At 37.4% G+C, this 22,204-nt stretch overlaps 1 long non-coding RNA gene across 1 annotated transcript; it reads right to left on the minus strand.

Annotated features, from left to right (window-relative positions):
• Window positions 1–14,076: 14,076 nt before the first annotated feature.
• LOC141347158 (uncharacterized) lies at window positions 14,077–20,250 on the minus strand. The gene is made up of 2 exons (XR_012357313.1): window positions 20,139–20,250; window positions 14,077–18,087 (listed from the first exon to the last, which is right to left on the minus strand). It is a non-coding gene; the product is annotated as an uncharacterized lncRNA (long non-coding RNA).
• Window positions 20,251–22,204: the final 1,954 nt, after the last annotated feature.

Here is a 22,204-nt window from a genome sequence, read left to right on the forward strand (position 1 = left end):
AAGGGTATGAATACTTATGCAAAGGAATAATTTCCGGGGTTTTTTCTAATAAATTTGCAAAGTTGTTACAAACCTGTTTTTTTCTTTGTCATTGTGGTGTATGGAGTGTAGAACGATGTGGGGAAAAAGTCATTTAAAGCAGTTTAACATAAGGCTGCAACATAACGAAATGTGAAAAAATGAAGGGGTATGAATACTTTTGCAAGGCACTGTATATATACAAATTTCAAAATAATAAGTACATACATTTAATTTAATTTAATTTCAAGATAAACACTGTAAACATTTTCATTCTTTCTTTCTTTCTGTGCCCAGGAAAGCCCATAAAACTGATTATTGCACTTCTCGGACAAGTTCTAGATTTTGCTTTAGTGGTCTCATCTCATCAGGTAATAACTTAAGCAAGACAGACAATTAGTGAGAGGAAGGTGCTCTGGTCAGCAGAGTAAACTCAGTCAGCTGAACTCCCTTTTGTTAACCAGAGCAGAAAAGTGCTGGGGTTGTGCTGAGAAGAGCGACTTCCTCCTGAGTGGTGTTTTGGGGGTTGCATTGAAGTTAATGGATCCAAATGGCCTTTTCTACATATGACTGTTGTATCAGATTTAATAGTTTTCATAGTTCAATGGCATCATAGAACATATGACAGAATGGAGGATATAACAAATCTCACCACTAGGTGTTGTCAGAGCACTTTAAATAAAAAGCTGCCATGGTTACTATGTGCTTCCGTCCCAGGGTGTCCTGCTACCATTGCCATCATGTGTTTTGGAAAGTAGACAGCCAGTCCACAGACAGGTCACCCTTTCCTATTCCCATACGTAAGTTTAGCAGACATCAAATACAGGAGCGCCATACAGCCTCAGCAGCACCTGAAGCTCAGAAAGTCTGGTTTTATTTGTCCATGGTTCAAGTAAAGGTCATTAAGCAATGCAGGCCTTTGATACTTCAGTAGATGTAATTTCTGGTTTGTATGAGGTGAGGTCAGTCAGTCCTGTAGATGAATAAATGTGACCAGTCTTTCTGGGAAGGTGGGCAGGGTGGCATCTGACCCAATCACTGTGGAAATCGCAGCACTGCATGCTTTATTCTCCACGGAAGCTTTCTAATTGGACTATGTGGAAAAATAGCAGTCGTTTTCTTACATTTGAGTCTGCCTTCATAGGTTGCTGTAAAGTTTAAAGCTTGAGGGAGAGAATCTTTCATCATGAAAGTTGTGTCCACACAAAGGCACCATCGACAAACTCAGTCCCTGAGGACCTCTTGTGTCAGTTGACATGTCTTAACTATTTTCATGTGCGGAGATACATGTTAAGACAAGGCCCACACTGGTTTGCAGCATTCCTAAAGCATAACTATGATGTATAGTACATCACTTTAAAATGAAAAGGACATGTTTCAGCAGCTCTTGACAGTTCTTTAAAAATGAATCAAGGTAAGTATTATTAGATGCCTATGCTTTTTTGATCAAGTGCTTTATATGTATGTATATATATATATATATATATATATATATATATATATAGCATTTATTTGATCCAAAGTACAGTTTTAATATTTAAAACAGTTGAATATTTTTTACAGGATTCTTTGATGAATATAAACACCCAAAGATGAGCATTTATTGAAATAAAAAGCTTGTAATGAAAATGCATTTATAATGTTTCAAAAGATTTCCATTTACAGATAAATGCTGTTCTTCTGAACTTTCTATTCATCAAAGAAACCTGAAAAAAATTTACTTTGCTGTTTTCAACATAATAATAATAATAATAAATGTTTTTTTGAGAAGCAAATCAGAATATTAAAATAATTTCTGAAAGATCATGTGACACTGAAGACTGGAGTAATGATGCTAAAAAGTCAGCTTTCAAATCAAAGGAATAAATTACATTTTAAAATATATTCAAACAGAAATCAGTTCTTTTAAATAGTAAAAATATTTCAACTGTTTCAACTGAGAAGAAGAGACTTCTTTTTAAAAAACACTAAAAATCTTACTGTTCAAAAACTTTTGACTGGTAGTGTAGTAGATGATTTATTCATAATTCATTATTAAAATGGTCAAATTATTTTATATTTAAAAAGAATTGATTCTGACAAATGGTCATGTGTATCTGCATAGAACCAGTATATAATATAGTTCCCCTTCAGTCGTTTCACTACGACGTTACATATGGGAACGGCATCCCGCGGCAGGTCGTTAAGCCGTCAATGCTTTTCGGCTGCCGTGGCGAGACACGAGGGGGACCTGCGGGTCACTGTACAGAACGTGCCGCCGGCTATGCTCCTCCGAGATCGGTCTGGAGGTACCCCAAGTGCCTTCAGCTGATCCTTCTAGGCTGGATGACTGGTTCCTGGGGAGGGCTCCCGCGGCTCTGCCGTGCTCCCCCCCGGTTCAATTCTTCCAGGAGGTGCACGAGGAGCTTTTTAAAACATGGCGGGTGCCTTTTTCATCTCGCCCACGCCCCAGCTCCTCTCCCCTCGCCACCCTCGATGGCGGGGCAGCCCGGGGATATGTGTCGGTTCCCCAGTTCGAGCGCGCTGTCGCGGTGCATCTCTGCCCGCGTGGCGCTGCCACCTGGCGGGACCGGCCGCATCTCCCGTCCAGGGCGTGTGAACGCTCGTCCGCTCTCGCGGGCCGTGTTTATCACGCCGCTGGACAGGCTGCCTCAGCCTTGCATGCTATGGCCATTTTACAGGTCAATCAGGCCCAGGCCTTAAAACAGCTGCACGAGGGTGGTTCTGACCAACACGTAATGCTGGAACTCCACGCCGCCACCGACTTCGCTCTACGGGCGACGAAGGTCACGGCGCGGTCTCTTGGTCAGGTGATGTCCACAGCTGTGGTCCAGGAGCGACACCTGTGGCTCAATCTGGCGCAGATGGCAAACGCCGACAAAGCTCGCTTTCTCGACGCTCCCATCTCCCAGAGCGGCCTATTTGGCGACACTGTCGAGGACTTCGCCCAGCAGTTCTCGGCAGTTCAGAAGCAGACGGAGGCTATCAAACACATCTTGCCCCGCCGCGAAGCTTCCATCCCGCCGCCGGTGGCCCCGTCTCTGCCTGCTCATCGCCGAGAGCGCCCCCCCTGCGGCTACAAAAACACCTCCAGCTCTAACACCCCCTGAGGCTCATGATGCCAGGCTGGCAGCCCGGCACAGAGCTGGCCGCAGGAGAGCGGCGCCGCCCGCCTCTCAGGGACCGGCCAAGAACACCCGCAAGAACTCGCACCCGAGTTCCCCTTTCGAGCAGCACTTACACTCCTCGGAACCGGACTCGGAGCCTGATATCACCAGCGCGGGAACCAGGGAAGAAGGTAAGAGCTGCTTATGGCAGTCAGACTTTTCTCCAGAACGTTTCTCCTTCTGGGATCAGTCCCCTTCCCCTTCCCCCCCCAGGCTGCCCCACCGCGGTCACGTCGGTCAACGTTCCCTTGATACCACTGGCGAACCGTTTGGGGACCTGGCTTCAGCATCCCAGCCCTTTGCGGTGGTTGATACGGACAGTATGTCTAGGCTATGCGATTCAGTTCGCCAGGCGTCTGTCCAGGTACAGAGGCGTCCTTTTCACTTTGGTCCATTCCGACACGCATGCCGCTGTCCTGCTTGTGGAGGTTGCAGTCCTACTGGCGAAGGATGCAATCGAGCCTGTCCCTCCAGCCGAGATGAAGTCAGGGTTCCACAGTCCCTACTTCATCGTGCCCAAAAAGACCGGTGTGTTAAGACCCATCCTGGATCTCAGAGCCCTGAATCGGTCCCTTCTCAGGCTGCCGTTCAAGATGCTCACAACGAAACGCATGCTAACGTGCATTCGTCCCCAGGATTGGTTTGCAGCCATCGACCTCGATCTTCACGTCTCGATCCTTCCTCGTCACAGACCCTTTCTACGGTTTGCCTTTGAAGGTCAGGCGTATCAGTACAAAGTACTTCCATTTGGCCTGTCCCTCTCTCCCCGCGTCTTCACGAAAGTCACGGAGGCAACCCTGACCCCTCTTTGGCAGTCAGGCTTTCGCATTCTCAACTATCTCGACGACTGGCTTCTCATAGCTCACTCACGAGATCTGTTGTGCGAACAGAGGGACCTGGTGCTCCAGCACCTCAGCCATCTGGGCCTTCAGGTCAACCGAGAGAAGAGCAAACTCTCCCCACTGCAGAGGATCTCTTTTCTCTGTGTTTTCTCGGAGCTGGACTCGGTCAATATGACAGCCCGCCTCACGAACGAGCGCGCGCAGTCAGTGCTGAAGTGTCTGGACTTATTCAGACACAAGACAGCGGTCCCTCTCAAAACATTTCAGAGGCTCCTGGGGCATATGGCAGCTGCGGCCGTGGTCACGCCGCTGGGCTTGCTTCATATGAGACCGCTTCAGCGCTGGTTACACGATCAAGTCCCAAGACGGGCATGGCACCGTGGCACACTCCGAATTGGCGTTTCCCCGCAGTGTCGCCGCCTATTCAGCCCGTGGTCAGACCCTGCCTTCCTTCGGGCCGGAGTGCCCCTGGGACAGGTGTCCAGGCATGTCGTGGTCTACACGGATGCCTCCACCACGGGTTGGGGTGCTGTATGCAACGGGCAAGCAGCATCGGGCTCCTGGACAGGACCTCGACTGCAGTGGCACATCAATTGCCTTGAGTTGTTGGCTGTACTTCTAGCCCTTCGTCGCTTCCGATCGACGTTGCGCCAGAAGCACGTGCTTGTTCGTATCGACAGCACTGCGACTGTGGCGTATATCAATCGCCAGGGCGGTCTCCGCTCTCCTCGCATGTCACAACTCGCCCGCCATCTGCTCCTCTGGAGTCAAACGTGGCTGAAATCGCTACGTGCCATTCACATACCAGGGGAACTCAACCGTGCAGCGGATCAGCTCTCACGGCAGTCCACCCACCCTGGAGAATGGCGACTCCACCCCGAGACAGTTCAGCTGATTTGGAGTCATTTCGGTCAGGCTCAGATAGATCTGTTTGCCTCCCCCGAATCCTCCCAATCCTCCCTCTCAGTCCCGAGCCCCCTCTATGAGGCAGGCTTACGCACTGAGGTGGGGTCTGTTCATTGTCTGGTGTTCCTCTCGAGGAGAGGACCCACAGAGATGCACGATTGCAGTAGTGCTTTCCTTCCTGCAAGAGAAGTTGGAGGGCAGGCTGTCCCCTTCGACTCTCAAAGTGTACGTTGCTGCCATTGCAGCGTATCACGATGCAGTGGATGGAACATCCCTTGGTAAGCACCAACTCATTGTGAGGTTCCTGCGAGGTGCGAGAAGGATTAATCCTCCCAGACCGCACCTCATACCCTCTTGGGATCTCTCCGTCGCCCTCCATGGCCTACGGGACACCTCATTCGAGCCACTTGCGTCAGTTGAGCTGAAATTCCTGTCACCTAAGACAGCGCTCCTGACTGCATTGGCCTCCATCAAGAGGGTAGGGGACCTACAAGCCTTCTCTGTCGACGAAACGTGCCTTGAGTTCGGGCCTGGAGATTCTCACGTCATCCTGAGACCCCGGCCCGGTTATGTGCCCAAGGTTCCCACCACGCCCTTCCGCGACCAGGTGGTGAACCTGCAAGCTCTGCCCCTGGAGGAGGCAGACCCAGCTTCTGCGCTGCTATGCCCTGTTCGTGCTCTGGGCATATACGTAGACCGTACTCAGCACTTCAGACGCACTGAGCAGCTCTTTGTCTGCTTCGGAGGTCAGCAGAAAGGGAATGCTGTCTCCAAACAGAGGTTGGCCCATTGGGTGGCCATCTCCCTGTCTAATTTATATCAGGGAGAGCCATGCCCCTTAGGTGTTCGTGCCCACTGCACTAGTAGTGTTGCCTCATCCTATGCGTTGGCTCATGGCGCCTCACTAGCAGATATCTGTAGAAGCTGCTGGCTGGGCGACACCTAATACCTTCGCTAGGTTTTACAACCTCCGTGTAGAGGCCATATCCTCCCGTGTCTTAACATAGACTTCAGGTGAGCGTGAGGACGGCTGGTGTTGGCTTGCTGCGCCATTCCCACGTGGATCCGTGTGCCATATTCCCAGAATTTTCCCTCCCTTACTGTGATCCTGCCTGGGTCTCCTTTGCCCCACAGGTTGTGGCTTTTTTTTCCAATATTTCCAGCGGAGAAGACCGCTGTTTCCCTCGTGTATCCCTAAAAAGCTTTATGGATATATTGAATTATTCTCATTTCCACATGTGAAGATCTCATGTGCTCGGCCCCCCCAACCCATGCTTCAGTACTTCTGGCATCCCTGTGGGGCCCCTTCTACTGGCCCCCAGGGCATTGGGAAGGTTACATTACAATTTCCATCTGCTGACACATCCGCCTGTCAGCACGTGGGGGTTGTGCGTAACGCGGCGTCAGGGTCGTGGCCTGTTCCATGGGTCTGTTCCCATATGTAACGTCGTAGTGAAACGACTGAAGGGGAACGTCTAGGTTACGAAGGTAACCCTCGTTCCCTGAAGGAGGGAACGGAGATGTTACATTCCCTGCCATGACCCTTGCGTCGCGCTGACGCCGGCTCGTCCGGCTCCTCAGCAAAAACCTGAATGACTGGCTGCATGCCGCCATCTTATATACCCGTATGTACGGGGCGTGGCTTGGCATGCAAATGCCACTCGCCAATTTTCATTGGCCTTTTGAATAAGGCTCAGAGATGATTGGACTCTCAAGTGAGTTCCCATATGTAACGTCTCCGTTCCCTCCTTCAGGGAACGAGGGTTAACTTCATAACCTAGACGTTTCTTGTGTAAATGATATAGATTGATTAATTGATTTATTTATTTTCCATAAAAAAATAGCAATAGAAGATGCCAAAAATTTTATATTTTTTTTCCTTTTCAAGAATGTTATTTAAAAAAGGCTTCTTCATTATGATATTAGGACAGTTGTGTTCCCCTGACATTTTTTGACTTTATGACGCTCAGTTAATTTTAGTACACAAATTAAAACATGCTTTTCATCAAAGAGGTGCATTCAAGTCATTTAAGTGAGTTGCAAACCTTTATTTATTTATTTATTTATTTTTTATTGTAATGTTTTTTTTGTTTTTTGTTTTTTAAAGAAGTAATAAGATATATAAAAATGTAAATCAATAAAAACAATGAAAAGTAATATTTAGTAATATTCATGTGATTGCAAAGCTGATTTTTAGCATCCATTACTCTAGTCTTCAGTGTCACATGATCATTCACAATTTATTTTTATTTTTATGGAAACTATGATACTTTTTTCTTAATATAATATAAATTAATGTTAATAATAGTACATTTGATCAAATTGAATGTGTCCTTGCTGAATAAAAATATAAATATTATAAAAATAATAATAATAGTAATTTTGGACAGCAGTATTAATGTATTATATAATTAAAAATAAATGTATAAATAAATTAATGTAATTAATGTATATGGGCCATTCTACAGAATTAGTTCAAAATAAGAGTTGGAAACGTCTTAGAAAAAAAATCTTTTTTCACAAATTTTGTATGTATGCAAATTGTATAATATCCAAGGTTAATTCTCATATTGTATTTTCAGAAAGTTTTGTAATATCCGTGCTCTCCCCAAATGTGTCACTACCGAAACACAGTAATATATAATTTAATAAGAAGGGTTATATTGACCTATTAAGATTTTGCTTACATCTTCCTTGTAAAGATATATTTTTTCTATTTTATAAAAAGGTTTCAGAGGAAAATCGATAACAATTACAATTTAAACAATATTTCAAGTGTGATTTATGAGATTTGTTGTATTTTGAATCCAATTTTTATTTTTAAAAGGCAAAAAGTTGATCATACTGATTTCAAACTTAAGGATTTATTACTGTGAATATACATTGAACCAAAAAATATCATAACATCTTAGTTACAGTTTTTCTCAGTTGCTTAAACACATTTCTTGAAATTATGCCTCTTATTTGCGAAACTCTAAACACAAATCCACAACTCCTAACTCAATTCCCCAAACTTCCTATATTGAGGTCAAAATGAAGCTCTCCACTCAAAACAATTCAATCTTGCTGAAAAACAAAACTTTGCTCTCAGACATGACACACAAATCCTCAAAAACACACACACTACAACACAGTTTTACACACTGATGAGACAAATTCAAAACAATACTACGAAAACAATACAAATGATGAACACAACAAATCTATGCCGAAGGTTCTGATTGGTGTGCGCTAAATTTTGACTCCTAGTGTTTCCACTTGGGTAATTGTGTGCTAATTGAGCTCAAACTTCGCAGACTTGAGTGAACAATATTGAATGCTTGTGCTTTCTAAATGACCACATGGTGTAAGCACTGAGAAATGTAGGGATTTGTGTGTAGAGTTTTGCAGTAACAGTTCACCAAATATAACTCATTTGTCAAAGCAGGGAATAGTGTTTATTGTTTAGGGAAATGGGTGTGCTTTTTCAAAAATGGCGTTATTGTTTTGAAATTTTAGTTCAAAAGACTGGTTATAGTGTTTTAGCAATTGAGAAAAACTGTAATAATTCAGTATACTTTATTTTTGACAAAACATCCCATGTTTCAGTCGTGACATCACATTTTCAGTAGTTACAGTAATGTTTTGGTAGCAACCACATCACATTACATACTTTTTAACCCACATACTAAAACACTACTAAACATACTAAAAATTTGCATAACTGTACTAAAGTTTTGTTTATTTCCCCCAAATAAAGATTATGTGTTCCCTTTTGACATGTTTTGGGCGTGACTGTTTTGGTAGTGACAATTTTAGATACTTTTGAACCTAGCTCAAAGATGCTAATCAGCACATAGTTAGCTAGCACAGTTCTGAACAGTTGTACACATAAAAACCTGATGTTATGGAATAACTCACAAAAAAAGTGTTTAATTATAGAAAAATGGTGTTTGGTAGTGACATTATTTAAAGTTACATAACAATTTTCAGAATTTTGAACACATTTACCTCAAAAAAACATTTACCTTATATCTTCTCACCATGTAGATAAATATAGGGGTGTAGTTAAAATCAGTCTCAGGCTGTTTTGGTAGTAACATGAAAATGCAGGACACATTTTTTTACATAAAGCTTCATAATTTACAAAGAAAATATAAAACATATGTATTTTTTGAACTTCACTTTAAAAAAAAATCACAAAGATATATTTGACAACAACAATGGATTAAAATGCAAAAATGATTTCAATATAATCTTTATCATTTGAAATGTAGGGGTTAGGGTTCAGGACAGCCACCTCCCAATTGAAAGTACCCACTAAATAATGATTATATATATATATATATTAAGCTTACTAATATTTTAAATAGTATTGCGGGTTTCAATAGATTATAAAAGGATCTTAGTAAACATCTAAGATTTGAACACTTTGAACAAATGCTTTTTAAATGTGTTTTTTAATTGTGGGACTGCACCAATTTTGTAGAATGGCACATACAATTATAGTCAGTGTTGGGGAAAGTTCCTTTTAAAAGTAATGTATTATAATATTGAGTTACTCCCTAAAAAAGTAACTAATTACATTACTTTTTATGGAAAGTAATGTGTTACGTTACTTTTGCGTTTACTTAAAACTGGGCAGGGCTTGCTTGTTTGTTCTTAATATAAAAAGTTATATTTTTGGCAAATGTAAAAGCCTTTTTTACACCAAAAGCCTCAGGCTTACAGAAAAGTAAATTTTATCATTGTATCTCATGGGCCCTTTAAATGCAAATGAGCTCTGCTTGCCCCGCCCCTCTCTGCTGAGGGATTACGAGTTGAAATGATTACTTTAGCCGCGTTTAGCTGCATTTAGCCACGTTTATTGCCAACAAGCACATTATTAAGAAAGGCCGAATGATTCACACGAACATAGATGCATATGTAGATCGGGATTGGCGCTTTCCTTTCAAAAACAAAACTTATTTGAAAAAGTAACTCAGATATTTTCTTGTCAATTAAAAAGTAATGTGTTACTTTACTAGTTACTTGGAAAAAGTAATATTACGTAACTTGAGTTACTTGTTATCCCCAAAACTGATTATAGTACTAGTGTGCAAATGACCCCAAATAACTCAAAAACATAAGTTCTTTACAAATATCCTCAATGATTATTTAATTCCTTAACCCTCACACATGATCTTTATTGTGTGTTTGTGAGAGTATACATACTGTACTGCAGCAGTGCCAGTCTGAGCTGGTGTATAATCTACCCACTTTAACTGGGACTTACCGGTTAACACTGTGAGTAATGCTGCTGGGTCAACAGGCCTTTGCTCCACTGTTTGTCTTTAGGGAAGTGAGTTGTTTTTGTAAGTCATCTCTAGGACTGGATTACCTTTAGAAGGTTGTGCTCAGCAGAGAATTTTGTAAACCATGAAAGTAACAGGCATGCAGAGAAATGCTTCTGATTCACTACATTTTTATACTGAAATCTAAGGGATGCTTATATTGCGCTAAAACAGGTTTCCCTCAGCTTCCTTTTTCAAAAACTGTTTCTCTGGCTTGGCAAAGATTATTGCGTTTTCCACTTAGCGGTGAGAAACACATAACCATTCTGTGACGTCTGCTTGGCCAATGTTGCACACCACCAAAGTGCTTGTTTTAGCTTATAAACTAGCTACCAATGAGGGAACCATGAAAGGTTTGAGTTGTTAAATGCTCCATTATGATTCATTAGCTGGAAGTCGTTTTAGCTGGATGTTGTTTTTCTGAAGATATCATCAGCTCTATGTAAACTCCAATGTCTTCCCATAAAGCATGGGACTTAATGGACCCACATGAGTCCCAATACAACATTTACTGTGACTCTATATCATCAAAATCCGATCTTCTGGTGATTCCTGATTCTCTTCTAAGTATATCAATGCATTTGGTTGAGTGATATGACGTTATGAGTCTGTGGGGAAACTGGTCTAGCTTGAAACATTGTATTGACTAGGATTTTGCACTGAATGTAATCTTATTTTCATAATAGTATCTAGGAGTAAAGTAACAGGTAAATAGTGATAACCAATACCTTTTATTTTGTTTCTAATTTACTTATGCAAATACTTATTATTGTACTTGTACAAAGCTCCTAAAACGACATGGTGATGGAAAAACATGTGAGATGGTAGAGTTTTCTTTTCTTTCTATTATTTTTAAATAAATATATTACACTACCAGTCAAAAGGTTTTGAACAGTAAGATTTTGAATGTTTTTAAAGAATTATCTTCTGCTCACCAAGCTTGCATTTATTTGAACCAAAATAGAGCAAAACAGTAATATTGAGAAACATTTTTACTATTTTAAATAACTGCTTTCTATTTCAATATATTTTAAAAAGTGATTTATTTCTGTGATCAATACTAAATTTTCAGCATCAATGCTCCAGTCTTCAGTCTCACATGATCCTTCAGAAATCATTCTAATATGCTCATTTGCTGTTCAAGAAACATTATTATTATTATAATAATTATTAAAACAGTACATTTTTCAAGACTCTTTGTTGAATAGAAAGATCCAAAGATCAGCATTTATCTGAAATAAAAAAGTTTTTGTAACATTATACACTATTCTATTCAAAAGCTTGGAGTCAGGTTTTTTTTATGGGCGAAATTATAGAAATTAATATTTTTATTTAGTAAGGATGCTTTAAATTGATCAAAAGTGATGATAAAGACATTTATAATGTTACAAAATATTTCTATTTCAGTTAAATGTTGTTCTTCTGAACTTTCTATTCATCAGAGAAACCTGAAAAAATTCTACTCAGCTGTTTGCAACAAAATAATAATAATAATAAATGTGTGTTTTTTTTTTTTGTAGCAAATCAGAATATTAGAATGATTTCTGCAGAATCATGTGACTGGAGTAATGATGCTAAAAATTCAGCTTTGAAATCACAGGAATAAATTACATGTTAAAATATATATTCAAAAAGAAAACTGTTATTTTAAATAGTAAAAATATTTCAAAACTTTACTATTTTACTGTTTTTGCTGTACTTTGGATCAAATAAATGCAGGCTTGTTGAGCAAAAACTTTTGACTGGTAGTGTATTTTTTACATATCTCTAAAATGTTTTGCAGTCTAACAAGAAATGTAGCTATTCCCTGCAAACATACATTTTTGCTCTACATTTTTTTGCGTTACCTTACAAAACTAAAGCTTTAACAAGCAAACACACATTTTCTATGGGAACATACAAAGTACGCAAATGCATTGAAATATATTTTCCCTTCCCATCTGATATTTTCACATCACCATGTCTCTTTAGAGCTCTGTATTTTTTATTTTTCTTTATCAATTTTTTTATTATTATTTATTTACTTTTTGAAAGTTCTAACTTATTTTTTATTTTATTTGTTTTTAATTTTAAAAAGTTTATTGAAGTTATTACAGATCTGCTTCATTCATTCTCATTTACAATTAATTTAAACTGCTTAATAAAAACATTTTAAAAAACTGCTTTTGGGCAGAGCTATTTGTCAAATAATTCAAAAATAATTTCTTATGCTTACCTAGGCCTGCATTCACTTTAACAAAAATACAGTAAAAACAATATTGTGGAATATTGTTACAATTCAAAAATATCATTACAGTTTTTATTATATATTTTAAAACGTAATTTATTCTTGTGATACAAAGCGGATTTTTTTCAGCAGCCATTACTCCAGTCTTCAATGTCACATGATCCTTCAAAAATCATTCTAATATGTGGCCCTGGACCACAAAACCAGTCTTAAGTCGCTGGGGTATATTTGTAGCAATAGCCAAAAATACATTGTATGGGTCAAAATTATTGATTTTTCTTTTATGTCAAAAATCATTAGGAAATTAAGTAAAGATCATGTTACATTAAGATTTTTTGTAAAAATCCTACTGTAAACCTATCAAAATGTAATTTTTGATTAGTAACATGCATTGTTAAGAACTTAATTTAGACAACTTTAAAGGTGATTTTCTCAGTATTTAGATTTTTTTGCACCCTCAGATTCCAGATTTTCAAATAGATGTATCTCGGCCAAATATTGTCCTATCTTAACAAATTATACATCAATAGAAAGCTTATTTATTGAGCTTTCATATGATGCATATATCTCCGTTTTGTAAAATTTAACCTTATGACTGGTTTTGTGGTCCAGGGTCACATATGTGGCCCTGGACCACAAAACCAGTTGTGTCAATTTTTTTAAACTGACAAAGGGAATTGAAATTAAAAAAGGACAATATTTGGCAAATCTGGAATCTGAGGGTGCAAAAAAATCAAAATATTGAGAAAATCACCTTTAAAGTTGTCCAAATGAAGTTATTAGCAAAGCATATTACTAATCAAAAATTAATTTTTGATATATTTACGGTAGGGAATTTACAAAATATCTTCATGGAGCATGATCTTTACTTAATATCCTAATGATTTTTGGCATAAAAGAAAAAATCTATAATTTTGACCCATACTATGTATTGTTGGCTGTTGCTACAAATATACCCGTGCCATTTACAATGTCTTTACTGTGACATTTGATCAAAATGTCTCCCTTCTGAATAGAAGTATTAATTTCTATTTTAAAAAGTGGACTATAAACTTGTTTGATCGTTTAACCATGTATTGCTTGACTGATATCTGCATTCATGTTTTTGCAGTATTGTTTCAGTAAGCCATTTTGCAGTATTAGGCCTATCCTTTTTCATTCCTAAGATTTTTTTTAAGTTTATGATAGATGTTTACCCTTGGTTCTTAATACACTTTCTCCTCCCTTGAATGATTCTGTTAGGTCAGATCCACAAAGGGCAACTCAGTTTCCCTTCAAATGAGCAAATACTATAACACAGGAACAATGTTCTAGTCATGTACCAGAGAGGAGGAAGTGAAGAAAACAAAGCACCTTTATCTGTTCCAAATGAGCTGCCCTCCCAACTGAAACTGGCTCTGAGCTCACTGCTTTGCCTTACATCATCTGTGTCTGTGATGTCACACTGGACGCATGACCTCAGGCTAAAATGTACGACCTTTCAGTTTACACTCATGGACTTTCAATGCACCGATACACTCACAGGATAATCAATACATGTTGGATCACATCTAGTTGGATCAGATCACAATAATTTGTAAAATCAAATAAAAAAATCTAAAACATTTCTCACATTCTCACACTTTATTTGTTGTAGTTTAGGAAATAGTAATAAAATATGACAAGAACTCAGAGTTAAACTGTGTCAGAACAAATTCATCTTGATAATCCCAAATGAATTACAGTCAAACCGAAATGTATTCAGACACCTTCAAAAGTTCTCACATTATCACAGTTTATTCGCTATAGTTTAGAACATGGTAATACAATATGACAAGGACTCAGAGTTAAACTGTGTTGTAAACAATTCATCTTGATAATGTCAGATAACATTGATAGAAAGGTATGTAACAAAACATGGGCAGGTCAAAGGTCAAATTTACTAGTAGTCCACTGTGAATATTTGGGGATAATATTTCACAGATTGTTTTGCTATCCTCACTTATATAAATTAACTATAGTGTCCTGCACCCTCTAGTAAAAAATATCAATAAGTGTCTGAATAATTTTTGGTTTGACTGTATATTGACAGCATAAGAATATTCAATTCAATGCAATTCAAGTGTAGTTTTAAAGCTTTTTACAATACATATTATCAGTTTTACAGAAAAAGCTTGTTGCAATGCAACAATTAGGAAATATTCTCTCATCAGTCAGAGATGAGTGTGTGAAAATGTCCATATAGCATTAATATACAACTTAAAAATACGTTATGTGGTTATTTTATGTATACAGCAGACACAATGAATATGTTCATTTCAATTACAGCTTGTGGTTATAATGTACCATGTAAGAATAATATTAGACAGTTTTGTATGTCAATCCAAAGATGACTCTTCACAAGTGTTGGCGTCGTCTAAAATATCAATGACATTAATTACTCACCTCATATCTTTCCAAACCCGTAAGACCATCGTTCATCTTTGGAACACAAATTAAGATGTTTTTGATGAAATCTGAGAGACTTCTGACCCTCCTAGACCCAGAAACGTAGTAAGGACCCAGCTAACAATTTTTGGTTCCCAGAATGTTAGTTTTTGTTTTTTTATCTTTTTTTTATTGTTTGTTTTCTGTTTGTTAATCTTAGCAAGGATGATTTTCTTTTTTGTTTGATTTTTTCTTCTTTTTTTTTTTGGTTTGTAGAACGGTATTAATGTTATTCTAACATTCCCAGAATGTTATTTTTATGTTGTTGTTTTTTTGTTGTTGTTGTTTTTTGTTGTTTTTTAATTGGTTGTTTTCTGTTAGCAAGGAAGATTTTCTTAATGTTCCCAAAACACTTGTTTTTGTTTTGTAGAACATTCCCAGAATGCTAGTTTTTGGTTTGTAGAAATGTATTCTAATGTTATTCTAACATTCCCAGAATGTTAGTTTTTGGTTCCCAGATTTTTTGTTTTTAGATTTTTAATCTGTTCATGGTTACTTTTTATGGGTTTTTTTTTTTTTTTTTTTTTTTTTGGTTAGCCAGTAAAAGTTTCCAGAGTGTTAGTTTTTGTTTTGTAGAACATTACCAGAACGTTATTCTAATGTTTACAGAACGTTAGTTTTTTTGGTTTGTAGAAAGGTATTCTAATGTTATTCTAATGTTCTCAGAACGTTAGTTTTTGATTCCCAGATAATTTTTTGTTTTCAGAATGTTATTCTCAAGGTCAGAGTCAAGGTATACTTTAACCTTGAGAATAACATTCTAAAAACAAAAAATTATCTGGGAACCAATTAATTTTGTTATTCTAGCATTCCAGAATGTTAGTTTTTATGATGTGTTTTTGGTTAGCCAGTAAAGTTTTCTTAACTTTCTCAGAATGTTACATTAGTGTTAGAACATTAGACAATACTGTAGAACGGTATTCTAATGTTATTATAACGTTCCCAGAATGTTATTTTTTATGATCTGTTTTTGTTTTGTTTTTTGTTTTTTTAATTGGTTGTTTTTCTGTTAGCAAGGAAGATTTTCTTAATGTTCCCAGAACATTTGTTTTTGGTTTGTAGAAATGTATTCTAACATTATTATAAAGTTCCCAGAATGTTCGTTTTTGGTTCCTAGATTTTTTGTTTTTAGATTGTTATTCTATTGTTTATGGTTACTTTTTATGTTTTTTTTTTTTTTTTTTTGGTTAGCCAGTAAAGGTTTCTTAACGTTCCCAGAATGTTAGTTTTTGGTTTGTAGAACATTACCAGAACGTTATTCTAATGTTTACAGAACGTTAGTTTTTTTTGTTTGTAGAATTATATTCTAATGTTATTCCAATGTTCCTAGAACGTTAGTTTTTGGTTTCCAGATTTTTTTGTTTTTAGAATGTTATTCTCAAGGTCAGAGTCAAGGTATACTTTAACCTTGAGAATAACATTAACAATAACAAAAAATTATCTGGGAACCAAATAATTTTGTTATTCTATCGTTCCAAAATATTGTTTGTTTGAATTGATTTTGGTAAGTTTTCTTAACTTTCTGCGAATGTTACATTAGTGTTAGAACATTAGTTCTTTGTTTGTAGAACGGTATTCTAACGTTCCCAGAATGTTATTTTTTATGGTTTGTTTTTGTTTTGTTTTTTGTTTTTTTAATTGGTTGTTAATTGGTAGCAAGAAAGATTTTCTTAATGTTCCCAGAACATTTGTTTTTGGTTTGTAGAACATTCCCATAACATTAGTTTTTGGTTTGTAGAAATGTATTCTAATGTTATTCTAACATTCCCAGAATGTTAGTTTTTGGTTCCCAGATTTTTTGTTTTTAGATTGTTATACTACTGTTTATTGTTACTTTTTATGTTTTTTTTTTTTTTTTTTTTTTTGGTTAGCCAGTAAAGGTTTCTTAACGTTCCTAGAATGTTAGTTTCTGATTTGTATAACATTACTATGTTATTTTAACGTTCCCTTAACATTATTATAACGTTTCTCTAACCCCTTTACTCCAACTGTATGTCAGTAATCATCTAGCTCAATCACAGAAATTATCTGTATGGACGGATAATTAGTATTATAAAAACAATATCTTGTTTTTATCTATTGTTTAATTAATAAAAAATAATCTGAGCACATGAACCATTATACGTAAGATTAATTACAAATAAATACAGTTAAATCTGTCCATTACGAAGTTCCCAGATTTTAATAATAACCTAAAAATAACCATTAGGGAATGTTCTCTATGAGTAATTTTTTTTCGCTTACTTTTTAAAAACAACCATCTGGCAACGTTTTGCGAACGTTATTTTATGGTTGCAAAATAGTAACCTAAAAATAACCATTACAGAATGGTTCTCTATTTAACAATAACCACCATGCAACATTCTGGCAACATTATTTTATGCTTACAAAAAATATAAACTAAAAGGAATGTTCTCCTAACGTTAGTATTTGGTTCCCAAAATTTCTTAATTTGTGTTATGAAGATGAACGAAGGTCTTACAGGTTCGGAACGGCATGAGTGCAAGTAATTAATGACAGAATTTTCATTTTTGGGTGAACTATCCCATATATTGGTGTGTTAAATGAATACACAATTTTTGGGTATTGCAGCTTTGACCTGAAATGCCCTCATTCAGTGCACTAAGAATAAAACCATGCAGTGAGGTTTGAGTCTAGTGTGTGTGTGTGTGTGTGTGTGTGTGTGATTTAGGGGCACTGCATGGGTTAGTCACAATCTGTCAGTGAGACTGTGATGACACTGATTTAGAGAGGCTCCGTTGTCAGGCTGGAAATAAACTCTGACCCTCTTGTTGTGTGGCTGGGTAGCGCTTCTACATAGAGATCTACAGTATTTCTTACCTCTTCTGACTTCGTGGGTAGTGTTAGCCAGTCGATATGCTGGTGTGTCAGGTAATATGTTGAGGGGAAAGAGGATTATGGCACTGGATATTCCTCTGCCATTCCACTTTTCCAGTCAGGAGTGTCCTTGGTGAATTTTGGCTTGCTTGAAATATGCCCAGGGGCCCACAGGCTTTGTTAGGAGGCTACAGCTGCTGATATGGATAAGCTGTAATCCAATTCTCAGGCCTTAGCACTCATACAGGGTCAGGTGGGACTCCCAACGCCACAGAGAATCATGGGCATGGAACTGCCCTATTATAATAGCACTGATGAGGTAATTGAAGATAAATTTAGAGCCGAATGATTGGGTGGGTGGGAGCAGATGAGATGAGAGAGAGAGAGGAAAAAGAGAGAGAGATTTAGAAACATTTAGAAAGGACGACGTGCCTTTTGTCATGCCAAAGATGGTGGGATAACCTGAATAACACTGCATAATTGTTTGTAGCTGACAGTTTCTGTCACTCATTTTCAGGGTGAAATCTGTTGAGATCTTCCACTATTTATTAATACAGTTGTTGTGGTAATTGTGATAAATGTGTTGTTCAAAAGTTTACATACACTTCGATTCTTAATAATGTGTTGTTACCTGAATAATCCACAGCTGTGTTTTTTATGTTTAGTGATAGTTGTTCATAAGTCCCTTGTTTGTCCTGAACTGCCCGCTGTTCTTCTGAAAAATCCTTCAGGTCCCACAAATTCTTTGTTTTTTAGCATTTTTGTGTATTTGAACCCTTTCCAACAATGACTGTGTGATTTTGAGATCCATCTTTTCACACTGTGGACAACTGAGGGACTCATAATCAACTATTACAGAAGGTTCAAACACTCACTGACGCTCCAGAAGGAAAAACAATACATTAAGAGCCGGGGGGTGTAAACTTTTGAACAGAATGAAGATGTGTACATTTTTCATATTTTGCCTAAATATCATATTTTTTTTTATTTAGTATTGCCATTCAGAAGCTACAGAAGATACTTACATGTTTCCCAAAATTCAAAATAAAAAAAACGTCAAAAAGTTTCAGGTCAGCATTTCGTATGATCCCTTTTATTTTGGTAAAATAATTAACATTTTTCAGATTCTGCAAGGTGTATGTAAACTTTTGACTTCAACTGTAGCTCAGTTTTTAAAGTCACCTGATAAAAATTCTGTTATCATAAAGTCACCTTCATGTTGTTCCAGACCTGTTCCTTCCTGTGGAGCATAATCAAAACATTTCAAGTTCCAACTCATGAACTGAAAGAGAGCCAGTTCTTAAAGGGATAGTTCAGCCAAAAATGAAAATTCTGTCATTAATTACTTACCCTCATGTCATTCCAAACCTGTAAGACCTTTGTTCATCTTCGCCCAAATGAAGATATTTTTGATGAAATCCTCTCGCTTTCTGACCCTGCATAGACAGCAACACAACTACCATGTTCAAGACCCAGAAAGGCAGTAAGGACATGGTTAAAATAGTCCATGTGACATCAATGGTTCAACCGCAATTTTATGAAGCTACAAGAATACAAGAAAACAAAAAATAACTTTATTTATCAATTTCTCATTCGTGTCAGTCTTCAAAGCGTGTTCATATGCATCATGGTACTCTAATAAACACACATCGTAGACTGATATCTATATCTATTTTAACAATGTTCCTACTACCTTTCTGGGTCAGAAAGCAGATTTCATCAAAAATATCTTAATTTGTGTACCAAAGATGAACAAAGGTCTTACGGGTTTGGAACGACATGAGGGTGAGTAATTAATGACAGAATTTTCATTTTTGGATGAACTATCTCTTTAAATTCTAAATCTTGCCCAATCTCAGTCTCTATGGCTACATCCTCAAGCAAACAAGACTTCTGTTCACAAACATCCATTTTGTGCTCTAATCTAACTTTTATGGTTACTGAAATTGTTAAATGTTTGTTAAATATATCAACTGATCACATCTTGTGCCCAGAGAGTCTGTTGTTCTACATGAACACTATTGTGATGAGGCTGTTGGCACTGGTTACTGTGGCAGCAGTCAGCATCATTTCTCCATTGAACAACAGCCGTGCATACTATGCTCCTCCTGGGCTTCATTATACCATCATTAGTTTGGAAAATTGAAAAGTATGATGTAATATAGGCTAATAGTCACAAAACCCATCTTGTAAAGCTCTTGAAAACACAAACGGTTGGAGTGCACAGACAGATGAGGGATGAAGTGGATTCAGAATCATATTAAAACCTGACACACTTCCAGTCATTGTGCTGTTAACATTGACAAACACATTCAACTAGTGTTACATCCACCCAAAAATGAAAATTCTGTCATTTACTCACCCCTAAAGTTGTTCCAAATCCGTACGAGTTTCTTTCTTCTGTTTAACACAAAAGAAGATATTTTGAAGAATGTTGGTTGATGGTAGCCATTGACTTCCATAGTACTTTTCCCCATCACCTGTGAACAAATAATGACAGACTTTTCATTTTTGGGTGAACTGGTCCTTTGAAACCATAGAGCTTGTATCATACAATTCTCTTTATGAGTGGAGATAATGTTAAAATTATGTGAGAACATGCTTTCATAAACTGTAAATCCCAGCACAGTCAAGCAGCACAGTTATTCTTTTTCCTTTTTCTCTGGCAGACTAGCCACATGCCGTTAGGTTAAGTGCAATCTGCTGTTTACTCACACTCCTTTCTGGGTCAGGAGAGCAAGCCCCATTACAATCATTTCGTATAACTGCTCAGACACACCATCACACATGTAGCCGAGTGCAAACATGTGGTTTATCTCCTCTAGAGAGAACGCCTGCTCAACGAGCAAGTGCGTACAAGTGATTGTGTGCACAAGACTGATTTTCTAGCGCCATGCACTCTGAGTTACCAAGGAGACGAGCAGCTAGTGTTCACAGACAGCAGACATTCAGATCTAGCTGCCATATCATCACCCACACATAATATATGAACTGTTTACTTGTCATTGATACTTACAGTTGAGGTCAAAAGTTTACATACCTTGCAGAATCTACAAAATGGTAATTATTTGACCAAAATAAGAGAGATCGTACAAAATGCATGTTATTTTTTATTTAGTACTGACCTGAATAAGATGAATAAGATATTTCACATATAGTGCAGAAGAAAAAATAATAGTTGGATTTATAATAATGACCCTGTTCAAAAGTTTACATACACTTGATTTTTAATACTCTGTTGTTACCTGAATGATCCACAGCTGTGTTTTGGTTTAGTGATAGTTGTTCATGAGTCTCTTGTTTGTCAGTTAAACTGCCCACTGTTTTTCAGAAAAATCTTCAGGTCCCACAAATTCTTCGGTTTTTCAGCATTTTTGTGTATTTGAACCCTTTCCAACAATGACTGTATGATTTTGAGATCCATCTTTTCACACTGAGGACAACTGAGAGACTCATAAGCAACTATTACAGAAGGTTCAAATGCTCACTGATGCTTCAGAAGGAAAAAATGGTGCATTAAGAGCGGGGGGTGAAAACTTTTGAACTGAATGAAAATGTGTAAATTTTCTTATTTTGCCTAAATATAATTTTTTTTTTTCATTTAGTACTGCCCTTCAGGAGCTACAGAAAATGCTTACATGCTTCCCAGAAGACTAGTCAAATTTACCCTGATCTTCAAATTCCAGAAGTTTTCAATACACTATTAGAAGCATTAAAGCTGCTGTCACAGGAGTTACAGAGAGTCAGAAGTGTGATATGCGTATGCGTGTGTGTGTGTGTGTGTGTGTGTGTGTGTGTGTGTGTGTGTGTGTGTGTGTGTGTGTGTGTGTGTGTGTGTGTGTGTGTGTGTGAAGATTACTCTGGCCTATTGCCAGCTCTCTCAGCTGAGCACATGTCTATTATAAGGCGAGTGAAAAGCTTGGAAATAAATAAGAAGGAAAGTGGGAATAACTGGAGTGATGAAGATCTGTGTATCTGTATGTAGACTGAGGCTCTGTTTATCAGTTATTTGTGCCACTTTGCATTAATATGTTTTGAAATTTGATAAGGTATTTAAAAACACTTTTGGTTGAAAATTACAGAAAAATTACAGAGATTGTGACAGATTATTATTATATTTGAATAAAGTTATTTAGTTTTTACATTTGAACATCATACATTCATCACAAGATAAATGTGGCATTCAAATTTCAAACATTTTCTTAAATTGGTCAGAATTAGTATGAATAAATACACGTTTATGTGATAATACTGATGATAAAGTGAGTTTGTAACTGCTTACAGATTGCTTCATGGATAAATATAATAACTGAATAACTGTAACACTGCTGATGATATACTGTACTAATATTTTGATCAGTGTTTGATATGGTGAGGTAAAGGCATTTTTCAAATAGATGTTCATTTTAGTATTTCATCATCACAGGT

This window comes from Garra rufa, chromosome 12 (assembly GCF_049309525.1).
Source record: "Garra rufa chromosome 12, GarRuf1.0, whole genome shotgun sequence".
NCBI lineage: Eukaryota > Metazoa > Chordata > Actinopteri > Cypriniformes > Cyprinidae > Garra > Garra rufa.